Here is a 22,090-nt window from a genome sequence, read left to right as displayed (position 1 = left end):
TTGCGATCGTGGAGTGTAGTTGGCGCAAAATCTTAAAAAATGCTACAACTTAGGAAGTGGTTCTCGCATTCTTCACATTTCAGAACTGCGGGGTATGCTGTTAACGCTGTATCAAAGCACCCCAGCCGACGCTGTGGGCGTAATAATCGAGCTCGGCACAGTCCGCAAAAGAAATAATTTTAGCAGAGCGTGGTTTCGATCCACGGACCTCTGGGTTATGGGCCCAGCACGCTTCCACTGCGCCACTCTGCTGCCTGGGGTTGCGCCGGCTCTTCGCCACGTGACGTGGGACACTTGGAAAGTGTTGTCTGCGTCGCTTTCACACGCCTGTATTTAATTGCGTATCATCTCCTACAGCTCTCAGCTTGACTTGTCTCGACTATGCTCGACTGACGCTACGCTGACGCTTGCAGGCAGCGATATTTACCACGATCGACTCGACATGCAGCTGCGAGATGCACAGGAGCAACAAAGCACTCCACGGTGCGGCGACATACGAAATCCACTGCCCAGCTACGCGTCGGCAACTAACAAAACGCCGACCCTGCCAGGATTCGAACCTGGAATCTTCTGATCCGTAGTCAGACGCGTTATCCGTTGCGCCACAGGGCCAGTGGCGGCATTTCTTTCTACGAGACAAGTGCAATTCGCTAAGAAACGTGTTCTCCATGGCTGAGCAAGCTCCCAAGGAAGGTACCTTTCGTGCAGCTGCGTGGCCGCAGTGCGCCTGCAGAGCTTAGAGCTTGCCACGCATCTGCTCTCGCTGTTCGACAGGTAGCAGAAGGCAAGGCGCGCGTTTTCCCACGTTTTCTCGACGACGAGAGCCGGTTGATGTGCATGTAAGCGTAGCATATGAAACAAGAATAGCACGAAGCATTGGTAGTCAGGTGCCAAAGTCGCAGTATGGCATCAGGTGGCGATCGTATGTTTCTGTGGCCACCACTGGTTTGCAGCAAAGTGAATACCGCTAACTGAAAGCACTCTGTTGTAGCCCCAGTGGCGCAATTGGTTAGCGCACGGTACTTATAAGGCAGTAGCCGTGAGCAATGCCGGGGTTGTGAGTTCGAGCCTCACCTGGGGCATACTTTTATTTCTTAGCAGCTGTCTCTGACAGCAACAGGAGGCTAGGTTTGAGATGTATCAGCTATTTGAGTAACATAATTGTGCATTCGAGACGCTAGCTGCGTCTTCCTCGGTAGTATAGTGGTTAGTATCCCCGCCTGTCACGCGGGAGACCGGGGTTCGATTCCCCGCCGGGGAGGCACATCCGATTTTTAATTGCTGCTCTATCACTCGCCGAACTTAGTGTAGGTCGTTTGCGGCTACTAGCACCATATCTCTCGCACACAGGCACCTGTCTACAGCGCATCCCCGGTAGTATAGTGGTTAGTATCCCCGCCTGTCACGCGGGAGACCGGGGTTCGATTCCCCGCCGGGGAGATGCGATTTTTATCTCACAACCCTGTTCGAGTGTTGCGCGTATGTGGGTCGTAAGAGCATTAACTTTGCGATCGTGGAGTGTAGTTGGCGCAAAATCTTAAAAAATGCTACAACTTAGGAAGTGGTTCTCGCATTCTTCACATTTCAGAACTGCGGGGTATGCTGTTAACGCTGTATCAAAGCACCCCAGCCGACGCTGTGGGCGTAATAATCGAGCTCGGCACAGTCCGCAAAAGAAATAATTTTAGCAGAGCGTGGTTTCGATCCACGGACCTCTGGGTTATGGGCCCAGCACGCTTCCACTGCGCCACTCTGCTGCCTGGGGTTGCGCCGGCTCTTCGCCACGTGACGTGGGACACTTGGAAAGTGTTGTCTGCGTCGCTTTCACACGCCTGTGTTTAATTGCGTATCATCTCCTACAGCTCTCAGCTTGACTTGTCTCGACTTTGCTCGACTGACGCTACGCTGACGCTTGCAGGCAGCGATATTTACCACGATCGACTCGACATGCAGCTGCGAGATGCACAGGAGCAACAAAGCACTCCACGGTGCGGCGACATACGAAATCCACTGCCCAGCTACGCGTCGGCAACTAACAAAACGCCGACCCTGCCAGGATTCGAACCTGGAATCTTCTGATCCGTAGTCAGACGCGTTATCCGTTGCGCCACAGGGCCAGTGGCAGCATTTCTTTCTACGAGACAAGTGCAATTCGCTAAGAAACGTGTTCTCCATGGCTGAGCAAGCTCCCAAGGAAGGTACCTTTCGTGCAGCTGCGTGGCCGCAGTGCGCCTGCAGAGCTTAGAGCTTGCCACGCATCTGCTCTCGCTGTTCGACAGGTAGCAGAAGGCAAGGCGCGCGTTTTCCCACGTTTTCTCGACGACGAGAGCCGGTTGATGTGCATGTAAGCGTAGCATATGAAACAAGAATAGCACGAAGCATTGGTAGTCAGGTGCCAAAGTCGCAGTATGGCATCAGGTGGCGATCGTATGTTTCTGTGGCCACCACTGGTTTGCAGCAAAGTGAATACCGCTAACTGAAAGCACTCTGTTGTAGCCCCAGTGGCGCAATTGGTTAGCGCACGGTACTTATAAGGCAGTAGCCGTGAGCAATGCCGGGGTTGTGAGTTCGAGCCTCACCTGGGGCATACTTTTATTTCTTAGCAGCTGTCTCTGACAGCAACAGGAGGCTAGGTTTGAGATGTATCAGCTATTTGAGTAACATAATTGTGCATTCGAGACGCTAGCTGCGTCTTCCTCGGTAGTATAGTGGTTAGTATCCCCGCCTGTCACGCGGGAGACCGGGGTTCGATTCCCCGCCGGGGAGGCACATCCGATTTTTAATTGCTGCTCTATCACTCGCCGAACTTAGTGTAGGTCGTTTGCGGCTACTAGCAACATATCTCTCGCACACAGGCACCTGTCTACAGCGCATCCTCGGTAGTATAGTGGTTAGTATCCCCGCCTGTCACGCGGGAGACCGGGGTTCGATTCCCCGCCGGGGAGATGCGATTTTTATCTCACAACCCTGTTCGAGTGTTGCGCGTATGTGGGTCGTAAGAGCATTAACTTTGCGATCGTGGAGTGTAGTTGGCGCAAAATCTTAAAAAATGCTACAACTTAGGAAGTGGTTCTCGCATTCTTCACATTTCAGAACTGCGGGGTATGCTGTTAACGCTGTATCAAAGCACCCCAGCCGACGCTGTGGGCGTAATAATCGAGCTCGGCACAGTCCGCAAAAGAAATAATTTTAGCAGAGCGTGGTTTCGATCCACGGACCTCTGGGTTATGGGCCCAGCACGCTTCCACTGCGCCACTCTGCTGCCTGGGGTTGCGCCGGCTCTTCGCCACGTGACGTGGGACACTTGGAAAGTGTTGTCTGCGTCGCTTTCACACGCCTGTATTTAATTGCGTATCATCTCCTACAGCTCTCAGCTTGACTTGTCTCGACTATGCTCGACTGACGCTACGCTGACGCTTGCAGGCAGCGATATTTACCACGATCGACTCGACATGCAGCTGCGAGATGCACAGGAGCAACAAAGCACTCCACGGTGCGGCGACATACGAAATCCACTGCCCAGCTACGCGTCGGCAACTAACAAAACGCCGACCCTGCCAGGATTCGAACCTGGAATCTTCTGATCCGTAGTCAGACGCGTTATCCGTTGCGCCACAGGGCCAGTGGCGGCATTTCTTTCTACGAGACAAGTGCAATTCGCTAAGAAACGTGTTCTCCATGGCTGAGCAAGCTCCCAAGGAAGGTACCTTTCGTGCAGCTGCGTGGCCGCAGTGCGCCTGCAGAGCTTAGAGCTTGCCACGCATCTGCTCTCGCTGTTCGACAGGTAGCAGAAGGCAAGGCGCGCGTTTTCCCACGTTTTCTCGACGACGAGAGCCGGTTGATGTGCATGTAAGCGTAGCATATGAAACAAGAATAGCACGAAGCATTGGTAGTCAGGTGCCAAAGTCGCAGTATGGCATCAGGTGGCGATCGTATGTTTCTGTGGCCACCACTGGTTTGCAGCAAAGTGAATACCGCTAACTGAAAGCACTCTGTTGTAGCCCCAGTGGCGCAATTGGTTAGCGCACGGTACTTATAAGGCAGTAGCCGTGAGCAATGCCGGGGTTGTGAGTTCGAGCCTCACCTGGGGCATACTTTTATTTCTTAGCAGCTGTCTCTGACAGCAACAGGAGGCTAGGTTTGAGATGTATCAGCTATTTGAGTAACATAATTGTGCATTCGAGACGCTAGCTGCGTCTTCCTCGGTAGTATAGTGGTTAGTATCCCCGCCTGTCACGCGGGAGACCGGGGTTCGATTCCCCGCCGGGGAGGCACATCCGATTTTTAATTGCTGCTCTATCACTCGCCGAACTTAGTGTAGGTCGTTTGCGGCTACTAGCAACATATCTCTCGCACACAGGCACCTGTCTACAGCGCATCCTCGGTAGTATAGTGGTTAGTATCCCCGCCTGTCACGCGGCAGACCGGGGTTCGATTCCCCGCCGGGGAGATGCGATTTTTATCTCACAACCCTGTTCGAGTGTTGCGCGTATGTGGGTCGTAAGAGCATTAACTTTGCGATCGTGGAGTGTAGTTGGCGCAAAATCTTAAAAAATGCTACAACTTAGGAAGTGGTTCTCGCATTCTTCACATTTCAGAACTGCGGGGTATGCTGTTAACGCTGTATCAAAGCACCCCAGCCGACGCTGTGGGCGTAATAATCGAGCTCGGCACAGTCCGCAAAAGAAATAATTTTAGCAGAGCGTGGTTTCGATCCACGGACCTCTGGGTTATGGGCCCAGCACGCTTCCACTGCGCCACTCTGCTGCCTGGGGTTGCGCCGGCTCTTCGCCACGTGACGTGGGACACTTGGAAAGTGTTGTCTGCGTCGCTTTCACACGCCTGTATTTAATTGCGTATCATCTCCTACAGCTCTCAGCTTGACTTGTCTCGACTTTGCTCGACTGACGCTACGCTGACGCTTGCAGGCAGCGATATTTACCACGATCGACTCGACATGCAGCTGCGAGATGCACAGGAGCAACAAAGCACTCCACGGTGCGGCGACATACGAAATCCACTGCCCAGCTACGCGTCGGCAACTAACAAAACGCCGACCCTGCCAGGATTCGAACCTGGAATCTTCTGATCCGTAGTCAGACGCGTTATCCGTTGCGCCACAGGGCCAGTGGCAGCATTTCTTTCTACGAGACAAGTGCAATTCGCTAAGAAACGTGTTCTCCATGGCTGAGCAAGCTCCCAAGGAAGGTACCTTTCGTGCAGCTGCGTGGCCGCAGTGCGCCTGCAGAGCTTAGAGCTTGCCACGCATCTGCTCTCGCTGTTCGACAGGTAGCAGAAGGCAAGGCGCGCGTTTTCCCACGTTTTCTCGACGACGAGAGCCGGTTGATGTGCATGTAAGCGTAGCATATGAAACAAGAATAGCACGAAGCATTGGTAGTCAGGTGCCAAAGTCGCAGTATGGCATCAGGTGGCGATCGTATGTTTCTGTGGCCACCACTGGTTTGCAGCAAAGTGAATACCGCTAACTGAAAGCACTCTGTTGTAGCCCCAGTGGCGCAATTGGTTAGCGCACGGTACTTATAAGGCAGTAGCCGTGAGCAATGCCGGGGTTGTGAGTTCGAGCCTCACCTGGGGCATACTTTTATTTCTTAGCAGCTGTCTCTGACAGCAACAGGAGGCTAGGTTTGAGATGTATCAGCTATTTGAGTAACATAATTGTGCATTCGAGACGCTAGCTGCGTCTTCCTCGGTAGTATAGTGGTTAGTATCCCCGCCTGTCACGCGGGAGACCGGGGTTCGATTCCCCGCCGGGGAGGCACATCCGATTTTTAATTGCTGCTCTATCACTCGCCGAACTTAGTGTAGGTCGTTTGCGGCTACTAGCAACATATCTCTCGCACACAGGCACCTGTCTACAGCGCATCCTCGGTAGTATAGTGGTTAGTATCCCCGCCTGTCACGCGGGAGACCGGGGTTCGATTCCCCGCCGGGGAGATGCGATTTTTATCTCACAACCCTGTTCGAGTGTTGCGCGTATGTGGGTCGTAAGAGCATTAACTTTGCGATCGTGGAGTGTAGTTGGCGCAAAATCTTAAAAAATGCTACAACTTAGGAAGTGGTTCTCGCATTCTTCACATTTCAGAACTGCGGGGTATGCTGTTAACGCTGTATCAAAGCACCCCAGCCGACGCTGTGGGCGTAATAATCGAGCTCGGCACAGTCCGCAAAAGAAATAATTTTAGCAGAGCGTGGTTTCGATCCACGGACCTCTGGGTTATGGGCCCAGCACGCTTCCACTGCGCCACTCTGCTGCCTGGGGTTGCGCCGGCTCTTCGCCACGTGACGTGGGACACTTGGAAAGTGTTGTCTGCGTCGCTTTCACACGCCTGTATTTAATTGCGTATCATCTCCTACAGCTCTCAGCTTGACTTGTCTCGACTATGCTCGACTGACGCTACGCTGACGCTTGCAGGCAGCGATATTTACCACGATCGACTCGACATGCAGCTGCGAGATGCACAGGAGCAACAAAGCACTCCACGGTGCGGCGACATACGAAATCCACTGCCCAGCTACGCGTCGGCAACTAACAAAACGCCGACCCTGCCAGGATTCGAACCTGGAATCTTCTGATCCGTAGTCAGACGCGTTATCCGTTGCGCCACAGGGCCAGTGGCGGCATTTCTTTCTACGAGACAAGTGCAATTCGCTAAGAAACGTGTTCTCCATGGCTGAGCAAGCTCCCAAGGAAGGTACCTTTCGTGCAGCTGCGTGGCCGCAGTGCGCCTGCAGAGCTTAGAGCTTGCCACGCATCTGCTCTCGCTGTTCGACAGGTAGCAGAAGGCAAGGCGCGCGTTTTCCCACGTTTTCTCGACGACGAGAGCCGGTTGATGTGCATGTAAGCGTAGCATATGAAACAAGAATAGCACGAAGCATTGGTAGTCAGGTGCCAAAGTCGCAGTATGGCATCAGGTGGCGATCGTATGTTTCTGTGGCCACCACTGGTTTGCAGCAAAGTGAATACCGCTAACTGAAAGCACTCTGTTGTAGCCCCAGTGGCGCAATTGGTTAGCGCACGGTACTTCTAAGGCAGTAGCCGTGAGCAATGCCGGGGTTGTGAGTTCGAGCCTCACCTGGGGCATACTTTTATTTCTTAGCAGCTGTCTCTGACAGCAACAGGAGGCTAGGTTTGAGATGTATCAGCTATTTGAGTAACATAATTGTGCATTCGAGACGCTAGCTGCGTCTTCCTCGGTAGTATAGTGGTTAGTATCCCCGCCTGTCACGCGGGAGACCGGGGTTCGATTCCCCGCCGGGGAGGCACATCCGATTTTTAATTGCTGCTCTATCACTCGCCGAACTTAGTGTAGGTCGTTTGCGGCTACTAGCAACATATCTCTCGCACACAGGCACCTGTCTACAGCGCATCCTCGGTAGTATAGTGTTTAGTATCCCCGCCTGTCACGCGGGAGACCGGGGTTCGATTCCCCGCCGGGGAGATGCGATTTTTATCTCACAACCCTGTTCGAGTGTTGCGCGTATGTGGGTCGTAAGAGCATTAACTTTGCGATCGTGGAGTGTAGTTGGCGCAAAATCTTAAAAAATGCTACAACTTAGGAAGTGGTTCTCGCATTCTTCACATTTCAGAACTGCGGGGTATGCTGTTAACGCTGTATCAAAGCACCCCAGCCGACGCTGTGGGCGTAATAATCGAGCTCGGCACAGTCCGCAAAAGAAATAATTTTAGCAGAGCGTGGTTTCGATCCACGGACCTCTGGGTTATGGGCCCAGCACGCTTCCACTGCGCCACTCTGCTGCCTGGGGTTGCGCCGGCTCTTCGCCACGTGACGTGGGACACTTGGAAAGTGTTGTCTGCGTCGCTTTCACACGCCTGTATTTAATTGCGTATCATCTCCTACAGCTCTCAGCTTGACTTGTCTCGACTATGCTCGACTGACGCTACGCTGACGCTTGCAGGCAGCGATATTTACCACGATCGACTCGACATGCAGCTGCGAGATGCACAGGAGCAACAAAGCACTCCACGGTGCGGCGACATACGAAATCCACTGCCCAGCTACGCGTCGGCAACTAACAAAACGCCGACCCTGCCAGGATTCGAACCTGGAATCTTCTGATCCGTAGTCAGACGCGTTATCCGTTGCGCCACAGGGCCAGTGGCGGCATTTCTTTCTACGAGACAAGTGCAATTCGCTAAGAAACGTGTTCTCCATGGCTGAGCAAGCTCCCAAGGAAGGTACCTTTCGTGCAGCTGCGTGGCCGCAGTGCGCCTGCAGAGCTTAGAGCTTGCCACGCATCTGCTCTCGCTGTTCGACAGGTAGCAGAAGGCAAGGCGCGCGTTTTCCCACGTTTTCTCGACGACGAGAGCCGGTTGATGTGCATGTAAGCGTAGCATATGAAACAAGAATAGCACGAAGCATTGGTAGTCAGGTGCCAAAGTCGCAGTATGGCATCAGGTGGCGATCGTATGTTTCTGTGGCCACCACTGGTTTGCAGCAAAGTGAATACCGCTAACTGAAAGCACTCTGTTGTAGCCCCAGTGGCGCAATTGGTTAGCGCACGGTACTTATAAGGCAGTAGCCGTGAGCAATGCCGGGGTTGTGAGTTCGAGCCTCACCTGGGGCATACTTTTATTTCTTAGCAGCTGTCTCTGACAGCAACAGGAGGCTAGGTTTGAGATGTATCAGCTATTTGAGTAACATAATTGTGCATTCGAGACGCTAGCTGCGTCTTCCTCGGTAGTATAGTGGTTAGTATCCCCGCCTGTCACGCGGGAGACCGGGGTTCGATTCCCCGCCGGGGAGGCACATCCGATTTTTAATTGCTGCTCTATCACTCGCCGAACTTAGTGTAGGTCGTTTGCGGCTACTAGCAACATATCTCTCGCACACAGGCACCTGTCTACAGCGCATCCTCGGTAGTATAGTGGTTAGTATCCCCGCCTGTCACGCGGGAGACCGGCGTTCGATTCCCCGCCGGGGAGATGCGATTTTTATCTCACAACCCTGTTCGAGTGTTGCGCGTATGTGGGTCGTAAGAGCATTAACTTTGCGATCGTGGAGTGTAGTTGGCGCAAAATCTTAAAAAATGCTACAACTTAGGAAGTGGTTCTCGCATTCTTCACATTTCAGAACTGCGGGGTATGCTGTTAACGCTGTATCAAAGCACCCCAGCCGACGCTGTGGGCGTAATAATCGAGCTCGGCACAGTCCGCAAAAGAAATAATTTTAGCAGAGCGTGGTTTCGATCCACGGACCTCTGGGTTATGGGCCCAGCACGCTTCCACTGCGCCACTCTGCTGCCTGGGGTTGCGCCGGCTCTTCGCCACGTGACGTGGGACACTTGGAAAGTGTTGTCTGCGTCGCTTTCACACGCCTGTATTTAATTGCGTATCATCTCCTACAGCTCTCAGCTTGACTTGTCTCGACTATGCTCGACTGACGCTACGCTGACGCTTGCAGGCAGCGATATTTACCACGATCGACTCGACATGCAGCTGCGAGATGCACAGGAGCAACAAAGCACTCCACGGTGCGGCGACATACGAAATCCACTGCCCAGCTACGCGTCGGCAACTAACAAAACGCCGACCCTGCCAGGATTCGAACCTGGAATCTTCTGATCCGTAGTCAGACGCGTTATCCGTTGCGCCACAGGGCCAGTGGCGGCATTTCTTTCTACGAGACAAGTGCAATTCGCTAAGAAACGTGTTCTCCATGGCTGAGCAAGCTCCCAAGGAAGGTACCTTTCGTGCAGCTGCGTGGCCGCAGTGCGCCTGCAGAGCTTAGAGCTTGCCACGCATCTGCTCTCGCTGTTCGACAGGTAGCAGAAGGCAAGGCGCGCGTTTTCCCACGTTTTCTCGACGACGAGAGCCGGTTGATGTGCATGTAAGCGTAGCATATGAAACAAGAATAGCACGAAGCATTGGTAGTCAGGTGCCAAAGTCGCAGTATGGCATCAGGTGGCGATCGTATGTTTCTGTGGCCACCACTGGTTTGCAGCAAAGTGAATACCGCTAACTGAAAGCACTCTGTTGTAGCCCCAGTGGCGCAATTGGTTAGCGCACGGTACTTGTAAGGCAGTAGCCGTGAGCAATGCCGGGGTTGTGAGTTCGAGCCTCACCTGGGGCATACTTTTATTTCTTAGCAGCTGTCTCTGACAGCAACAGGAGGCTAGGTTTGAGATGTATCAGCTATTTGAGTAACATAATTGTGCATTCGAGACGCTAGCTGCGTCTTCCTCGGTAGTATAGTGGTTAGTATCCCCGCCTGTCACGCGGGAGACCGGGGTTCGATTCCCCGCCGGGGAGGCACATCCGATTTTTAATTGCTGCTCTATCACTCGCCGAACTTAGTGTAGGTCGTTTGCGGCTACTAGCAACATATCTCTCGCACACAGGCACCTGTCTACAGCGCATCCTCGGTAGTATAGTGGTTAGTATCCCCGCCTGTCACGCGGGAGACCGGGGTTCGATTCCCCGCCGGGGAGATGCGATTTTTATCTCACAACCCTGTTCGAGTGTTGCGCGTATGTGGGTCGTAAGAGCATTAACTTTGCGATCGTGGAGTGTAGTTGGCGCAAAATCTTAAAAAATGCTACAACTTAGGAAGTGGTTCTCGCATTCTTCACATTTCAGAACTGCGGGGTATGCTGTTAACGCTGTATCAAAGCACCCCAGCCGACGCTGTGGGCGTAATAATCGAGCTCGGCACAGTCCGCAAAAGAAATAATTTTAGCAGAGCGTGGTTTCGATCCACGGACCTCTGGGTTATGGGCCCAGCACGCTTCCACTGCGCCACTCTGCTGCCTGGGGTTGCGCCGGCTCTTCGCCACGTGACGTGGGACACTTGGAAAGTGTTGTCTGCGTCGCTTTCACACGCCTGTATTTAATTGCGTATCATCTCCTACAGCTCTCAGCTTGACTTGTCTCGACTATGCTCGACTGACGCTACGCTGACGCTTGCAGGCAGCGATATTTACCACGATCGACTCGACATGCAGCTGCGAGATGCACAGGAGCAACAAAGCACTCCACAGTGCGGCGACATACGAAATCCACTGCCCAGCTACGCGTCGGCAACTAACAAAACGCCGACCCTGCCAGGATTCGAACCTGGAATCTTCTGATCCGTAGTCAGACGCGTTATCCGTTGCGCCACAGGGCCAGTGGCGGCATTTCTTTCTACGAGACAAGTGCAATTCGCTAAGAAACGTGTTCTCCATGGCTGAGCAAGCTCCCAAGGAAGGTACCTTTCGTGCAGCTGCGTGGCCGCAGTGCGCCTGCAGAGCTTAGAGCTTGCCACGCATCTGCTCTCGCTGTTCGACAGGTAGCAGAAGGCAAGGCGCGCGTTTTCCCACGTTTTCTCGACGACGAGAGCCGGTTGATGTGCATGTAAGCGTAGCATATGAAACAAGAATAGCACGAAGCATTGGTAGTCAGGTGCCAAAGTCGCAGTATGGCATCAGGTGGCGATCGTATGTTTCTGTGGCCACCACTGGTTTGCAGCAAAGTGAATACCGCTAACTGAAAGCACTCTGTTGTAGCCCCAGTGGCGCAATTGGTTAGCGCACGGTACTTATAAGGCAGTAGCCGTGAGCAATGCCGGGGTTGTGAGTTCGAGCCTCACCTGGGGCATACTTTTATTTCTTAGCAGCTGTCTCTGACAGCAACAGGAGGCTAGGTTTGAGATGTATCAGCTATTTGAGTAACATAATTGTGCATTCGAGACGCTAGCTGCGTCTTCCTCGGTAGTATAGTGGTTAGTATCCCCGCCTGTCACGCGGGAGACCGGGGTTCGATTCCCCGCCGGGGAGGCACATCCGATTTTTAATTGCTGCTCTATCACTCGCCGAACTTAGTGTAGGTCGTTTGCGGCTACTAGCAACATATCTCTCGCACACAGGCACCTGTCTACAGCGCATCCTCGGTAGTATAGTGGTTAGTATCCCCGCCTGTCACGCGGGAGACCGGCGTTCGATTCCCCGCCGGGGAGATGCGATTTTTATCTCACAACCCTGTTCGAGTGTTGCGCGTATGTGGGTCGTAAGAGCATTAACTTTGCGATCGTGGAGTGTAGTTGGCGCAAAATCTTAAAAAATGCTACAACTTAGGAAGTGGTTCTCGCATTCTTCACATTTCAGAACTGCGGGGTATGCTGTTAACGCTGTATCAAAGCACCCCAGCCGACGCTGTGGGCGTAATAATCGAGCTCGGCACAGTCCGCAAAAGAAATAATTTTAGCAGAGCGTGGTTTCGATCCACGGACCTCTGGGTTATGGGCCCAGCACGCTTCCACTGCGCCACTCTGCTGCCTGGGGTTGCGCCGGCTCTTCGCCACGTGACGTGGGACACTTGGAAAGTGTTGTCTGCGTCGCTTTCACACGCCTGTATTTAATTGCGTATCATCTCCTACAGCTCTCAGCTTGACTTGTCTCGACTATGCTCGACTGACGCTACGCTGACGCTTGCAGGCAGCGATATTTACCACGATCGACTCGACATGCAGCTGCGAGATGCACAGGAGCAACAAAGCACTCCACGGTGCGGCGACATACGAAATCCACTGCCCAGCTACGCGTCGGCAACTAACAAAACGCCGACCCTGCCAGGATTCGAACCTGGAATCTTCTGATCCGTAGTCAGACGCGTTATCCGTTGCGCCACAGGGCCAGTGGCGGCATTTCTTTCTACGAGACAAGTGCAATTCGCTAAGAAACGTGTTCTCCATGGCTGAGCAAGCTCCCAAGGAAGGTACCTTTCGTGCAGCTGCGTGGCCGCAGTGCGCCTGCAGAGCTTAGAGCTTGCCACGCATCTGCTCTCGCTGTTCGACAGGTAGCAGAAGGCAAGGCGCGCGTTTTCCCACGTTTTCTCGACGACGAGAGCCGGTTGATGTGCATGTAAGCGTAGCATATGAAACAAGAATAGCACGAAGCATTGGTAGTCAGGTGCCAAAGTCGCAGTATGGCATCAGGTGGCGATCGTATGTTTCTGTGGCCACCACTGGTTTGCAGCAAAGTGAATACCGCTAACTGAAAGCACTCTGTTGTAGCCCCAGTGGCGCAATTGGTTAGCGCACGGTACTTGTAAGGCAGTAGCCGTGAGCAATGCCGGGGTTGTGAGTTCGAGCCTCACCTGGGGCATACTTTTATTTCTTAGCAGCTGTCTCTGACAGCAACAGGAGGCTAGGTTTGAGATGTATCAGCTATTTGAGTAACATAATTGTGCATTCGAGACGCTAGCTGCGTCTTCCTCGGTAGTATAGTGGTTAGTATCCCCGCCTGTCACGCGGGAGACCGGGGTTCGATTCCCCGCCGGGGAGGCACATCCGATTTTTAATTGCTGCTCTATCACTCGCCGAACTTAGTGTAGGTCGTTTGCGGCTACTAGCAACATATCTCTCGCACACAGGCACCTGTCTACAGCGCATCCTCGGTAGTATAGTGGTTAGTATCCCCGCCTGTCACGCGGGAGACCGGGGTTCGATTCCCCGCCGGGGAGATGCGATTTTTATCTCACAACCCTGTTCGAGTGTTGCGCGTATGTGGGTCGTAAGAGCATTAACTTTGCGATCGTGGAGTGTAGTTGGCGCAAAATCTTAAAAAATGCTACAACTTAGGAAGTGGTTCTCGCATTCTTCACATTTCAGAACTGCGGGGTATGCTGTTAACGCTGTATCAAAGCACCCCAGCCGACGCTGTGGGCGTAATAATCGAGCTCGGCACAGTCCGCAAAAGAAATAATTTTAGCAGAGCGTGGTTTCGATCCACGGACCTCTGGGTTATGGGCCCAGCACGCTTCCACTGCGCCACTCTGCTGCCTGGGGTTGCGCCGGCTCTTCGCCACGTGACGTGGGACACTTGGAAAGTGTTGTCTGCGTCGCTTTCACACGCCTGTATTTAATTGCGTATCATCTCCTACAGCTCTCAGCTTGACTTGTCTCGACTTTGCTCGACTGACGCTACGCTGACGCTTGCAGGCAGCGATATTTACCACTATCGACTCGACATGCAGCTGCGAGATGCACAGGAGCAACAAAGCACTCCACGGTGCGGCGACATACGAAATCCACTGCCCAGCTACGCGTCGGCAACTAACAAAACGCCGACCCTGCCAGGATTCGAACCTGGAATCTTCTGATCCGTAGTCAGACGCGTTATCCGTTGCGCCACAGGGCCAGTGGCAGCATTTCTTTCTACGAGACAAGTGCAATTCGCTAAGAAACGTGTTCTCCATGGCTGAGCAAGCTCCCAAGGAAGGTACCTTTCGTGCAGCTGCGTGGCCGCAGTGCGCCTGCAGAGCTTAGAGCTTGCCACGCATCTGCTCTCGCTGTTCGACAGGTAGCAGAAGGCAAGGCGCGCGTTTTCCCACGTTTTCTCGACGACGAGAGCCGGTTGATGTGCATGTAAGCGTAGCATATGAAACAAGAATAGCACGAAGCATTGGTAGTCAGGTGCCAAAGTCGCAGTATGGCATCAGGTGGCGATCGTATGTTTCTGTGGCCACCACTGGTTTGCAGCAAAGTGAATACCGCTAACTGAAAGCACTCTGTTGTAGCCCCAGTGGCGCAATTGGTTAGCGCACGGTACTTATAAGGCAGTAGCCGTGAGCAATGCCGGGGTTGTGAGTTCGAGCCTCACCTGGGGCATACTTTTATTTCTTAGCAGCTGTCTCTGACAGCAACAGGAGGCTAGGTTTGAGATGTATCAGCTATTTGAGTAACATAATTGTGCATTCGAGACGCTAGCTGCGTCTTCCTCGGTAGTATAGTGGTTAGTATCCCCGCCTGTCACGCGGGAGACCGGGGTTCGATTCCCCGCCGGGGAGGCACATCCGATTTTTAATTGCTGCTCTATCACTCGCCGAACTTAGTGTAGGTCGTTTGCGGCTACTAGCAACATATCTCTCGCACACAGGCACCTGTCTACAGCGCATCCTCGGTAGTATAGTGGTTAGTATCCCCGCCTGTCACGCGGGAGACCGGCGTTCGATTCCCCGCCGGGGAGATGCGATTTTTATCTCACAACCCTGTTCGAGTGTTGCGCGTATGTGGGTCGTAAGAGCATTAACTTTGCGATCGTGGAGTGTAGTTGGCGCAAAATCTTAAAAAATGCTACAACTTAGGAAGTGGTTCTCGCATTCTTCACATTTCAGAACTGCGGGGTATGCTGTTAACGCTGTATCAAAGCACCCCAGCCGACGCTGTGGGCGTAATAATCGAGCTCGGCACAGTCCGCAAAAGAAATAATTTTAGCAGAGCGTGGTTTCGATCCACGGACCTCTGGGTTATGGGCCCAGCACGCTTCCACTGCGCCACTCTGCTGCCTGGGGTTGCGCCGGCTCTTCGCCACGTGACGTGGGACACTTGGAAAGTGTTGTCTGCGTCGCTTTCACACGCCTGTATTTAATTGCGTATCATCTCCTACAGCTCTCAGCTTGACTTGTCTCGACTATGCTCGACTGACGCTACGCTGACGCTTGCAGGCAGCGATATTTACCACGATCGACTCGACATGCAGCTGCGAGATGCACAGGAGCAACAAAGCACTCCACGGTGCGGCGACATACGAAATCCACTGCCCAGCTACGCGTCGGCAACTAACAAAACGCCGACCCTGCCAGGATTCGAACCTGGAATCTTCTGATCCGTAGTCAGACGCGTTATCCGTTGCGCCACAGGGCCAGTGGCGGCATTTCTTTCTACGAGACAAGTGCAATTCGCTAAGAAACGTGTTCTCCATGGCTGAGCAAGCTCCCAAGGAAGGTACCTTTCGTGCAGCTGCGTGGCCGCAGTGCGCCTGCAGAGCTTAGAGCTTGCCACGCATCTGCTCTCGCTGTTCGACAGGTAGCAGAAGGCAAGGCGCGCGTTTTCCCACGTTTTCTCGACGACGAGAGCCGGTTGATGTGCATGTAAGCGTAGCATATGAAACAAGAATAGCACGAAGCATTGGTAGTCAGGTGCCAAAGTCGCAGTATGGCATCAGGTGGCGATCGTATGTTTCTGTGGCCACCACTGGTTTGCAGCAAAGTGAATACCGCTAACTGAAAGCACTCTGTTGTAGCCCCAGTGGCGCAATTGGTTAGCGCACGGTACTTGTAAGGCAGTAGCCGTGAGCAATGCCGGGGTTGTGAGTTCGAGCCTCACCTGGGGCATACTTTTATTTCTTAGCAGCTGTCTCTGACAGCAACAGGAGGCTAGGTTTGAGATGTATCAGCTATTTGAGTAACATAATTGTGCATTCGAGACGCTAGCTGCGTCTTCCTCGGTAGTATAGTGGTTAGTATCCCCGCCTGTCACGCGGGAGACCGGGGTTCGATTCCCCGCCGGGGAGGCACATCCGATTTTTAATTGCTGCTCTATCACTCGCCGAACTTAGTGTAGGTCGTTTGCGGCTACTAGCAACATATCTCTCGCACACAGGCACCTGTCTACAGCGCATCCTCGGTAGTATAGTGGTTAGTATCCCCGCCTGTCACGCGGGAGACCGGGGTTCGATTCCCCGCCGGGGAGATGCGACTTTTATCTCACAACCCTGTTCGAGTGTTGCGCGTATGTGGGTCGTAAGAGCATTAACTTTGCGATCGTGGAGTGTAGTTGGCGCAAAATCTTAAAAAATGCTACAACTTAGGAAGTGGTTCTCGCATTCTTCACATTTCAGAACTGCGGGGTATGCTGTTAACGCTGTATCAAAGCACCCCAGCCGACGCTGTGGGCGTAATAATCGAGCTCGGCACAGTCCGCAAAAGAAATAATTTTAGCAGAGCGTGGTTTCGATCCACGGACCTCTGGGTTATGGGCCCAGCACGCTTCCACTGCGCCACTCTGCTGCCTGGGGTTGCGCCGGCTCTTCGCCACGTGACGTGGGACACTTGGAAAGTGTTGTCTGCGTCGCTTTCACACGCCTGTATTTAATTGCGTATCATCTCCTACAGCTCTCAGCTTGACTTGTCTCGACTGACGCTACGCTGACGCTTGCAGGCAGCGATATTTACCACGATCGACTCGACATGCAGCTGCGAGATGCACAGGAGCAACAAAGCACTCCACGGTGCGGCGACATACGAAATCCACTGCCCAGCTACGCGTCGGCAACTAACAAAACGCCGACCCTGCCAGGATTCGAACCTGGAATCTTCTGATCCGTAGTCAGACGCGTTATCCGTTGCGCCACAGGGCCAGTGGCAGCATTTCTTTCTACGAGACAAGTGCAATTCGCTAAGAAACGTGTTCTCCATGGCTGAGCAAGCTCCCAAGGAAGGTACCTTTCGTGCAGCTGCGTGGCCGCAGTGCGCCTGCAGAGCTTAGAGCTTGCCACGCATCTGCTCTCGCTGTTCGACAGGTAGCAGAAGGCAAGGCACGCGTTTTCCCACGTTTTCTCGACGACGAGAGCCGGTTGATGTGCATGTAAGCGTAGCATATGAAACAAGAATAGCACGAAGCATTGGTAGTCAGGTGCCAAAGTCGCAGTATGGCATCAGGTGGCGATCGTATGTTTCTGTGGCCACCACTGGTTTGCAGCAAAGTGAATACCGCTAACTGAAAGCACTCTGTTGTAGCCCCAGTGGCGTCAGTCGCGCTTCTGCTGTGCTACCGTGTGGACGTGTGTACTGCTGCGCTCTGATTGTGTTGTTTACATACGTGTTCTGCTGTTGTCTCCTTTGCTGGCTGTCCGTTCATCTTCGTGTTTGTGTATCGTCGTTAGTGTTTGGCTGTTCATCACCGTTCTGTCACTCGCCGGAATTTCGGTTTTTTAACCGGAGTTTCATCCCTGTTCTGAATCATGTCTACGAACGTCAGGAAAAACACATTGGTCTTCGCTTTCGACAAGGAAACCCGTCATATCCAGCCAACGTCACTGGAAATACACGATTGGATTACTGAGGTAATTTCTGTCAACTCTGATTCCGTCCATACAATGCAGTTAGACAGTGATAAATTCTGTATTTTTGTTAAGTTTGAGAGCTCGGTGACGATAGATAGACTTTTAGCAAAGTGGGGTAGTGAAGTAGAATTTATTCACAGAGACGGCTCGAAGAGCAAAGTTCGGATCTGGCGAGCTGATATTGTTTACACTACCGTTCGCGTGCTTAACTTACCTATTGAAATTGATAATGATTTAATTAAGGATGCGCTTTGCAAGTATGGTGACGTGAAATCTGTTAATAATGAACGTTGGTCTCGTCACTACAAACTGCAGTGTTTTAACGGAATTCGATCTGTGGAGATGGACATCAAGACCAATATTCCGTCTCATATATTTGTAAATGGCTACAGGGCGCAAATTGTGTATTCAGGTCAAGTACCGACCTGTCATGTTTGTAATGAGTCTGGCCACTTTAGACAGGATTGTCCGCGGCGGGTTTTTGTATTGAAAAGCAATCTAACGCAACTCCAGAAACTTACCCTAAACGATGTCTTGCCAAATAATGTATCTGTCCCGCTGGGTGTGGATACTGCCCAAGCAAACCACTCTGATTTATCCGTAAATGATATTACTCAATTTCCATGTTTAGATAAAAAGGCTGATGTTGACACCCCCGCATCATCCGAATTGCAGACAAAGAAACGGCCCCATGAGATAACTGATAGCTGTTCTGACGACGAGTTGTCTGACAAATCTCACTCGGCACGCAAACAAAAACAATGCGAGGAGGAAGTAAAGCCACAACTCCAGGAAATGCAGATGGAAGCTTGTAAACAATCAGAACGTAACCAATTAGTGGGAAACTGCGAAAACGGGGATGTTTCCAGCAATGACCGCGAAACATCAGGAGGGGACACAGTTTGCAAAGACGAGCAGCCTCCTGACAGTCACGAGAAACAATTAGTGTGTCTGGATCTACCCTCTGTAACGGCTAGTGCTTCCCCGAAGGGTACTGACCACACGACAGGGCTAAGCAGTACAGGCCGTGTCGTACAGTTGGACGACCCGACGGGATCGGCGTCACAACCGACCACCACAAAACCCGTCACAGAGCCTTCGGATGCTCCACGAAGGAAGTTAAAGCCACAACCGAATGTCAATGCTCCTCGTAATCAAGCGAAGTTAAAGAGCGTGAAAAGTGACACGAAACCCCAAAATGTGCGTTACGAAACTGTCAGGCACGGGTCAATGAAAGAATCTCCTGAGGAACTTCCTGATAATCAATCTTCTACTGATTCAGGAGGGAAATCTCAAACCTAGACTGCACTAATACTGTAATTAGCAACCTCTCAATGGGACGTTCTGTTCTGTCTAAATTTTCTGTGTCTCCTAAGTAATAATTTAGTCGCATGTTATTTACGCACATCCAACGAGTAATAACGCAATGACCCAGTGTTATACTATTGCTACTGTCAATATTAATAAAATACGGTCGGCATTGAAAATAGCAGCGCTAAAAGAATTTTTATATGACTCGGGAACTGATATAGCCCTGCTGCAGGAAGTTGTCACGTCGGATTTAAATATTCCCGGGTATGTTGCTCACCTAAATGTCTCCCACGAAACTAGCGTGGGGACAGCTTTTTTAATCCGGGATGGGATTCCAGTAACGGAAGTAGAACGACTGGAATCTGGAAGGGGAATAGGGCTCAAGATTTATGACGTGTCCCTTATTAACTTGTATGCCCCTTCCGGCAGCTCACATAGATCTGACAGAACACGATTTTTTAAAGACGAGGTAATATACTTATTACGCAAAAACCCCAGTCACCTTATAATGGGGGGTGATTTTAATTGCGTCCTCAACAGGAAAGATCAGAGTCCCAATTTTAATTATTCTGCTGAATTAAAACATCTCGTCACTAGCTTAAAGCTAAAGGATGCTTGGGAATGCAAACACCCTGCTGTTGTCGAGTACACTTATGCAACTTCCAATGCATGCAGCAGAATCGACAGATTCTACATTACCGACATTCTCGAAACGGCTTTATTGAAAACAGAAACGGTTCCTGTCTACTTTTCGGACCATTCCGGTGTGTTGGCCTGTATAAATTTACAAGCGCAGCCAATACGCCGCTTCAAAAACCAGTGGAATTTAAATGTCTCGCTGTTACAAGACCGTGAATTAGAAGATCAGATAAAAGACGCATGGGCGTTATGCCTGCGTGCTCTTCCTAGATACGCGACTACCGTCGAATGGTGGACAAAAATGACAAAGCCGAAACTTAGAAAGACGATAATGCAATATAGCTTTCAGAGGGCCAGAGATCTTAAGAACACTATAGAGTTCTATTACTCAGTACTCAGAGAGCTATATGGTCAAACATCTGGTTCACATCTTCGCCTATCAGATATCAAAAAAATTAAGGCTAAATTACTCAGCATTAAGAGGCATCAACTGGAAGGACTTAAAATAAAATCCAAGGCGAAATCTGTCTCAGAGGACGAAACAACTTCCCTATACCACCTTCTGAAGCACGCTCAAAACAGAAGAACAATGCTTATCGACGAATTACGGACGACGAATGGTACAAGTCTTAGGACACAGAAAGAGATTTTGAATGAGATCTATCGCTACTTCGATAACTTATATTCCGAAAATTCCAGCTGCGAGGAATCTATTGATGATTTCCTCGACTTTCTTGTGCCACAGCTGACGGATGATGACAACGTTACCTTCCTGTCGCACGTCTGTAATGAGGACGTTTATGTGACTCTGTGTACCTCCCCTCTGAAAAAATCCCCTGGTCCTGATGGTCTACCTGCAGAATTTTATGTCCGCTATTGGCCGATACTGGGAGGGACAATTACAGCGATTGTAAATGAAGTTCTTCAGGGCGCAATGATACCCTCTGAATTTAAAGAAAGTAAAATAGTCCTTATCCCCAAAACTAAAGGACACAAAGATCTTACTAACTTCCGACTGATTTCGTTGCTCAATGCGGACTATAAAATAATAGCAAGAATTCTCAACAAGAAAATTTCATCCTTAGCAAGTAGACTGATTAGTCCGTATCAACACTGCATTGCAGGTAAAACTCTGTTTCACAATTTAGCGGAATTTCGGGATATAATTGCAATCACTTCCGTCACTAACATCAAATGTGCCCTGGTTTTCCTGGATTTTCATAAAGCATTCGATCTCGTGAATCATATCTACCTTTTCAAGACGTTAAAAAAGCTCGGTTTCCAGGAACGAGCCTTAAACGTAATAAAAAACGTGCCGACAGGAATAAACGCATGCATAGCAGTTAACAGTCAGGCTACGAGAAAATTCCAAATACGACGCGGTGTTCCTCAGGGAAGCCCCCTTTCTATGTCACTATTTGCCATTTCACTGGACCCATTTCTTAAACGTATTCACGATAAATTAACAGGTATAACACTGTCAGGGTGCAAAACAGCTATAAAAGCTTATGCTGATGATGTAGGCGTCATAATCAGAAATAATGACGATGTAGCTACGTTAGCTGCAGTGATTCAGACTTACTGCAGTGCGTCTGGGGCAAATTCAAATGAAAAGAAAAGCAAAATTTTACATCTTAGGGGTTTTGAGCACATAAACGTAGAGTGGGCAAAGCTGGTCAGGCAGCATACGACGCTTGGTGTCACATTGACCGCATGCCCAATGAAAATGACCGCGTTGAATTGGAAAGCTGCGGCACGGAAAGTGCAGGGTGCTATAATGGATAATTTATCACGGAATATGAATCAGATTCAGAGGATTAAGTACATCAACACGTGTATCTTAGCTACAGCCTACCACACCGCTCAGCTCTTTGCACTACCCAAAATGATAGCCAAGAACATAACGTCCAGAATCACAAATTTTCTGTGGAAAGGAGAACTGTTTCGAGTAACCGCCAAAGTGGCTACCTTACATCCCCGAAATGGTGGTTTAGGTCTCATCAATATTACCAACAAAGCCTCTGCACTCTTCGTCAGAAGGCAACTAACTATCATTAGAGAAGTACCGGAAAGTATTTCAAGCCGACTTTTTGAAATTCTAAAACTTCGCAGCCTGCAGCCTCCTATTGATGTGCAAAAAATTAACAATCGTCTCCAGCACGTGCGATCCTTTTATATTGAACTTAGCTACTTGAGGGACGAAGTTACACGGCTACGTCAGCTAACGTCAAGAGATATTATGCGGGTCTGGGAGACGTGTGAAGGAAAGAATAAAGTA

General features: G+C 51.1%; 45 non-coding genes across 45 annotated transcripts; 33 read left to right on the top strand and 12 right to left on the bottom strand.

The window, feature by feature from the left end:
* Positions 1-539: 539 nt before the first annotated feature.
* On the bottom strand, positions 540-612 carry Trnar-acg. Its single transcript has one exon. It is a non-coding gene; the product is annotated as a tRNA-Arg (tRNA).
* Positions 613-990: 378 nt separating this feature from the next.
* Positions 991-1,082, top strand: Trnai-uau. Its single transcript is given in 2 exon segments — positions 991-1,028; positions 1,047-1,082. It is a non-coding gene; the product is annotated as a tRNA-Ile (tRNA).
* A 107-nt stretch (positions 1,083-1,189) lies between these two features.
* On the top strand, positions 1,190-1,261 carry Trnad-guc. Its single transcript has one exon. It is a non-coding gene; the product is annotated as a tRNA-Asp (tRNA).
* Positions 1,262-1,368: 107 nt separating this feature from the next.
* Positions 1,369-1,440, top strand: Trnad-guc. The gene has a single exon. It is a non-coding gene; the product is annotated as a tRNA-Asp (tRNA).
* Positions 1,441-2,044: 604 nt separating this feature from the next.
* Trnar-acg lies at positions 2,045-2,117 on the bottom strand. Its single transcript has one exon. It is a non-coding gene; the product is annotated as a tRNA-Arg (tRNA).
* A 378-nt stretch (positions 2,118-2,495) lies between these two features.
* Trnai-uau lies at positions 2,496-2,587 on the top strand. Its single transcript is given in 2 exon segments — positions 2,496-2,533; positions 2,552-2,587. It is a non-coding gene; the product is annotated as a tRNA-Ile (tRNA).
* Positions 2,588-2,694: 107 nt separating this feature from the next.
* Trnad-guc lies at positions 2,695-2,766 on the top strand. Its single transcript has one exon. It is a non-coding gene; the product is annotated as a tRNA-Asp (tRNA).
* Positions 2,767-2,873: 107 nt separating this feature from the next.
* Positions 2,874-2,945, top strand: Trnad-guc. The gene has a single exon. It is a non-coding gene; the product is annotated as a tRNA-Asp (tRNA).
* Positions 2,946-3,549: 604 nt separating this feature from the next.
* On the bottom strand, positions 3,550-3,622 carry Trnar-acg. Its single transcript has one exon. It is a non-coding gene; the product is annotated as a tRNA-Arg (tRNA).
* Positions 3,623-4,000: 378 nt separating this feature from the next.
* On the top strand, positions 4,001-4,092 carry Trnai-uau. Its single transcript is given in 2 exon segments — positions 4,001-4,038; positions 4,057-4,092. It is a non-coding gene; the product is annotated as a tRNA-Ile (tRNA).
* A 107-nt stretch (positions 4,093-4,199) lies between these two features.
* Trnad-guc lies at positions 4,200-4,271 on the top strand. The gene has a single exon. It is a non-coding gene; the product is annotated as a tRNA-Asp (tRNA).
* Positions 4,272-4,378: 107 nt separating this feature from the next.
* Trnad-guc lies at positions 4,379-4,450 on the top strand. The gene has a single exon. It is a non-coding gene; the product is annotated as a tRNA-Asp (tRNA).
* A 604-nt stretch (positions 4,451-5,054) lies between these two features.
* Trnar-acg lies at positions 5,055-5,127 on the bottom strand. The gene has a single exon. It is a non-coding gene; the product is annotated as a tRNA-Arg (tRNA).
* Positions 5,128-5,505: 378 nt separating this feature from the next.
* On the top strand, positions 5,506-5,597 carry Trnai-uau. The gene is given in 2 exon segments: positions 5,506-5,543; positions 5,562-5,597. It is a non-coding gene; the product is annotated as a tRNA-Ile (tRNA).
* A 107-nt stretch (positions 5,598-5,704) lies between these two features.
* On the top strand, positions 5,705-5,776 carry Trnad-guc. The gene has a single exon. It is a non-coding gene; the product is annotated as a tRNA-Asp (tRNA).
* Positions 5,777-5,883: 107 nt separating this feature from the next.
* On the top strand, positions 5,884-5,955 carry Trnad-guc. The gene has a single exon. It is a non-coding gene; the product is annotated as a tRNA-Asp (tRNA).
* A 604-nt stretch (positions 5,956-6,559) lies between these two features.
* Trnar-acg lies at positions 6,560-6,632 on the bottom strand. The gene has a single exon. It is a non-coding gene; the product is annotated as a tRNA-Arg (tRNA).
* Positions 6,633-7,010: 378 nt separating this feature from the next.
* Positions 7,011-7,102, top strand: Trnar-ucu. The gene is given in 2 exon segments: positions 7,011-7,048; positions 7,067-7,102. It is a non-coding gene; the product is annotated as a tRNA-Arg (tRNA).
* A 107-nt stretch (positions 7,103-7,209) lies between these two features.
* On the top strand, positions 7,210-7,281 carry Trnad-guc. The gene has a single exon. It is a non-coding gene; the product is annotated as a tRNA-Asp (tRNA).
* A 107-nt stretch (positions 7,282-7,388) lies between these two features.
* On the top strand, positions 7,389-7,460 carry Trnad-guc. Its single transcript has one exon. It is a non-coding gene; the product is annotated as a tRNA-Asp (tRNA).
* A 604-nt stretch (positions 7,461-8,064) lies between these two features.
* On the bottom strand, positions 8,065-8,137 carry Trnar-acg. Its single transcript has one exon. It is a non-coding gene; the product is annotated as a tRNA-Arg (tRNA).
* Positions 8,138-8,515: 378 nt separating this feature from the next.
* Positions 8,516-8,607, top strand: Trnai-uau. Its single transcript is given in 2 exon segments — positions 8,516-8,553; positions 8,572-8,607. It is a non-coding gene; the product is annotated as a tRNA-Ile (tRNA).
* Positions 8,608-8,714: 107 nt separating this feature from the next.
* On the top strand, positions 8,715-8,786 carry Trnad-guc. The gene has a single exon. It is a non-coding gene; the product is annotated as a tRNA-Asp (tRNA).
* A 107-nt stretch (positions 8,787-8,893) lies between these two features.
* On the top strand, positions 8,894-8,965 carry Trnad-guc. Its single transcript has one exon. It is a non-coding gene; the product is annotated as a tRNA-Asp (tRNA).
* Positions 8,966-9,569: 604 nt separating this feature from the next.
* Trnar-acg lies at positions 9,570-9,642 on the bottom strand. The gene has a single exon. It is a non-coding gene; the product is annotated as a tRNA-Arg (tRNA).
* Positions 9,643-10,020: 378 nt separating this feature from the next.
* Positions 10,021-10,112, top strand: Trnat-ugu. The gene is given in 2 exon segments: positions 10,021-10,058; positions 10,077-10,112. It is a non-coding gene; the product is annotated as a tRNA-Thr (tRNA).
* Positions 10,113-10,219: 107 nt separating this feature from the next.
* On the top strand, positions 10,220-10,291 carry Trnad-guc. Its single transcript has one exon. It is a non-coding gene; the product is annotated as a tRNA-Asp (tRNA).
* Positions 10,292-10,398: 107 nt separating this feature from the next.
* Trnad-guc lies at positions 10,399-10,470 on the top strand. Its single transcript has one exon. It is a non-coding gene; the product is annotated as a tRNA-Asp (tRNA).
* A 604-nt stretch (positions 10,471-11,074) lies between these two features.
* Positions 11,075-11,147, bottom strand: Trnar-acg. The gene has a single exon. It is a non-coding gene; the product is annotated as a tRNA-Arg (tRNA).
* A 378-nt stretch (positions 11,148-11,525) lies between these two features.
* On the top strand, positions 11,526-11,617 carry Trnai-uau. The gene is given in 2 exon segments: positions 11,526-11,563; positions 11,582-11,617. It is a non-coding gene; the product is annotated as a tRNA-Ile (tRNA).
* Positions 11,618-11,724: 107 nt separating this feature from the next.
* Positions 11,725-11,796, top strand: Trnad-guc. Its single transcript has one exon. It is a non-coding gene; the product is annotated as a tRNA-Asp (tRNA).
* Positions 11,797-11,903: 107 nt separating this feature from the next.
* Trnad-guc lies at positions 11,904-11,975 on the top strand. Its single transcript has one exon. It is a non-coding gene; the product is annotated as a tRNA-Asp (tRNA).
* Positions 11,976-12,579: 604 nt separating this feature from the next.
* Positions 12,580-12,652, bottom strand: Trnar-acg. The gene has a single exon. It is a non-coding gene; the product is annotated as a tRNA-Arg (tRNA).
* A 378-nt stretch (positions 12,653-13,030) lies between these two features.
* Trnat-ugu lies at positions 13,031-13,122 on the top strand. The gene is given in 2 exon segments: positions 13,031-13,068; positions 13,087-13,122. It is a non-coding gene; the product is annotated as a tRNA-Thr (tRNA).
* A 107-nt stretch (positions 13,123-13,229) lies between these two features.
* On the top strand, positions 13,230-13,301 carry Trnad-guc. The gene has a single exon. It is a non-coding gene; the product is annotated as a tRNA-Asp (tRNA).
* A 107-nt stretch (positions 13,302-13,408) lies between these two features.
* On the top strand, positions 13,409-13,480 carry Trnad-guc. Its single transcript has one exon. It is a non-coding gene; the product is annotated as a tRNA-Asp (tRNA).
* Positions 13,481-14,084: 604 nt separating this feature from the next.
* Trnar-acg lies at positions 14,085-14,157 on the bottom strand. Its single transcript has one exon. It is a non-coding gene; the product is annotated as a tRNA-Arg (tRNA).
* A 378-nt stretch (positions 14,158-14,535) lies between these two features.
* Positions 14,536-14,627, top strand: Trnai-uau. Its single transcript is given in 2 exon segments — positions 14,536-14,573; positions 14,592-14,627. It is a non-coding gene; the product is annotated as a tRNA-Ile (tRNA).
* A 107-nt stretch (positions 14,628-14,734) lies between these two features.
* On the top strand, positions 14,735-14,806 carry Trnad-guc. Its single transcript has one exon. It is a non-coding gene; the product is annotated as a tRNA-Asp (tRNA).
* Positions 14,807-14,913: 107 nt separating this feature from the next.
* Trnad-guc lies at positions 14,914-14,985 on the top strand. Its single transcript has one exon. It is a non-coding gene; the product is annotated as a tRNA-Asp (tRNA).
* Positions 14,986-15,589: 604 nt separating this feature from the next.
* On the bottom strand, positions 15,590-15,662 carry Trnar-acg. Its single transcript has one exon. It is a non-coding gene; the product is annotated as a tRNA-Arg (tRNA).
* Positions 15,663-16,040: 378 nt separating this feature from the next.
* Trnat-ugu lies at positions 16,041-16,132 on the top strand. The gene is given in 2 exon segments: positions 16,041-16,078; positions 16,097-16,132. It is a non-coding gene; the product is annotated as a tRNA-Thr (tRNA).
* Positions 16,133-16,239: 107 nt separating this feature from the next.
* Trnad-guc lies at positions 16,240-16,311 on the top strand. The gene has a single exon. It is a non-coding gene; the product is annotated as a tRNA-Asp (tRNA).
* Positions 16,312-16,418: 107 nt separating this feature from the next.
* On the top strand, positions 16,419-16,490 carry Trnad-guc. Its single transcript has one exon. It is a non-coding gene; the product is annotated as a tRNA-Asp (tRNA).
* Positions 16,491-17,084: 594 nt separating this feature from the next.
* Trnar-acg lies at positions 17,085-17,157 on the bottom strand. Its single transcript has one exon. It is a non-coding gene; the product is annotated as a tRNA-Arg (tRNA).
* Positions 17,158-22,090: the final 4,933 nt, after the last annotated feature.

This window comes from Schistocerca piceifrons, chromosome 8, assembly GCF_021461385.2.
Source record: "Schistocerca piceifrons isolate TAMUIC-IGC-003096 chromosome 8, iqSchPice1.1, whole genome shotgun sequence".
In the NCBI taxonomy this organism is placed as follows: domain Eukaryota; kingdom Metazoa; phylum Arthropoda; class Insecta; order Orthoptera; family Acrididae; genus Schistocerca; species Schistocerca piceifrons.
The sequence above is the reverse complement of the archived record's forward strand: the minus strand, read 5'-3'. Positions and strand labels throughout refer to the sequence as shown.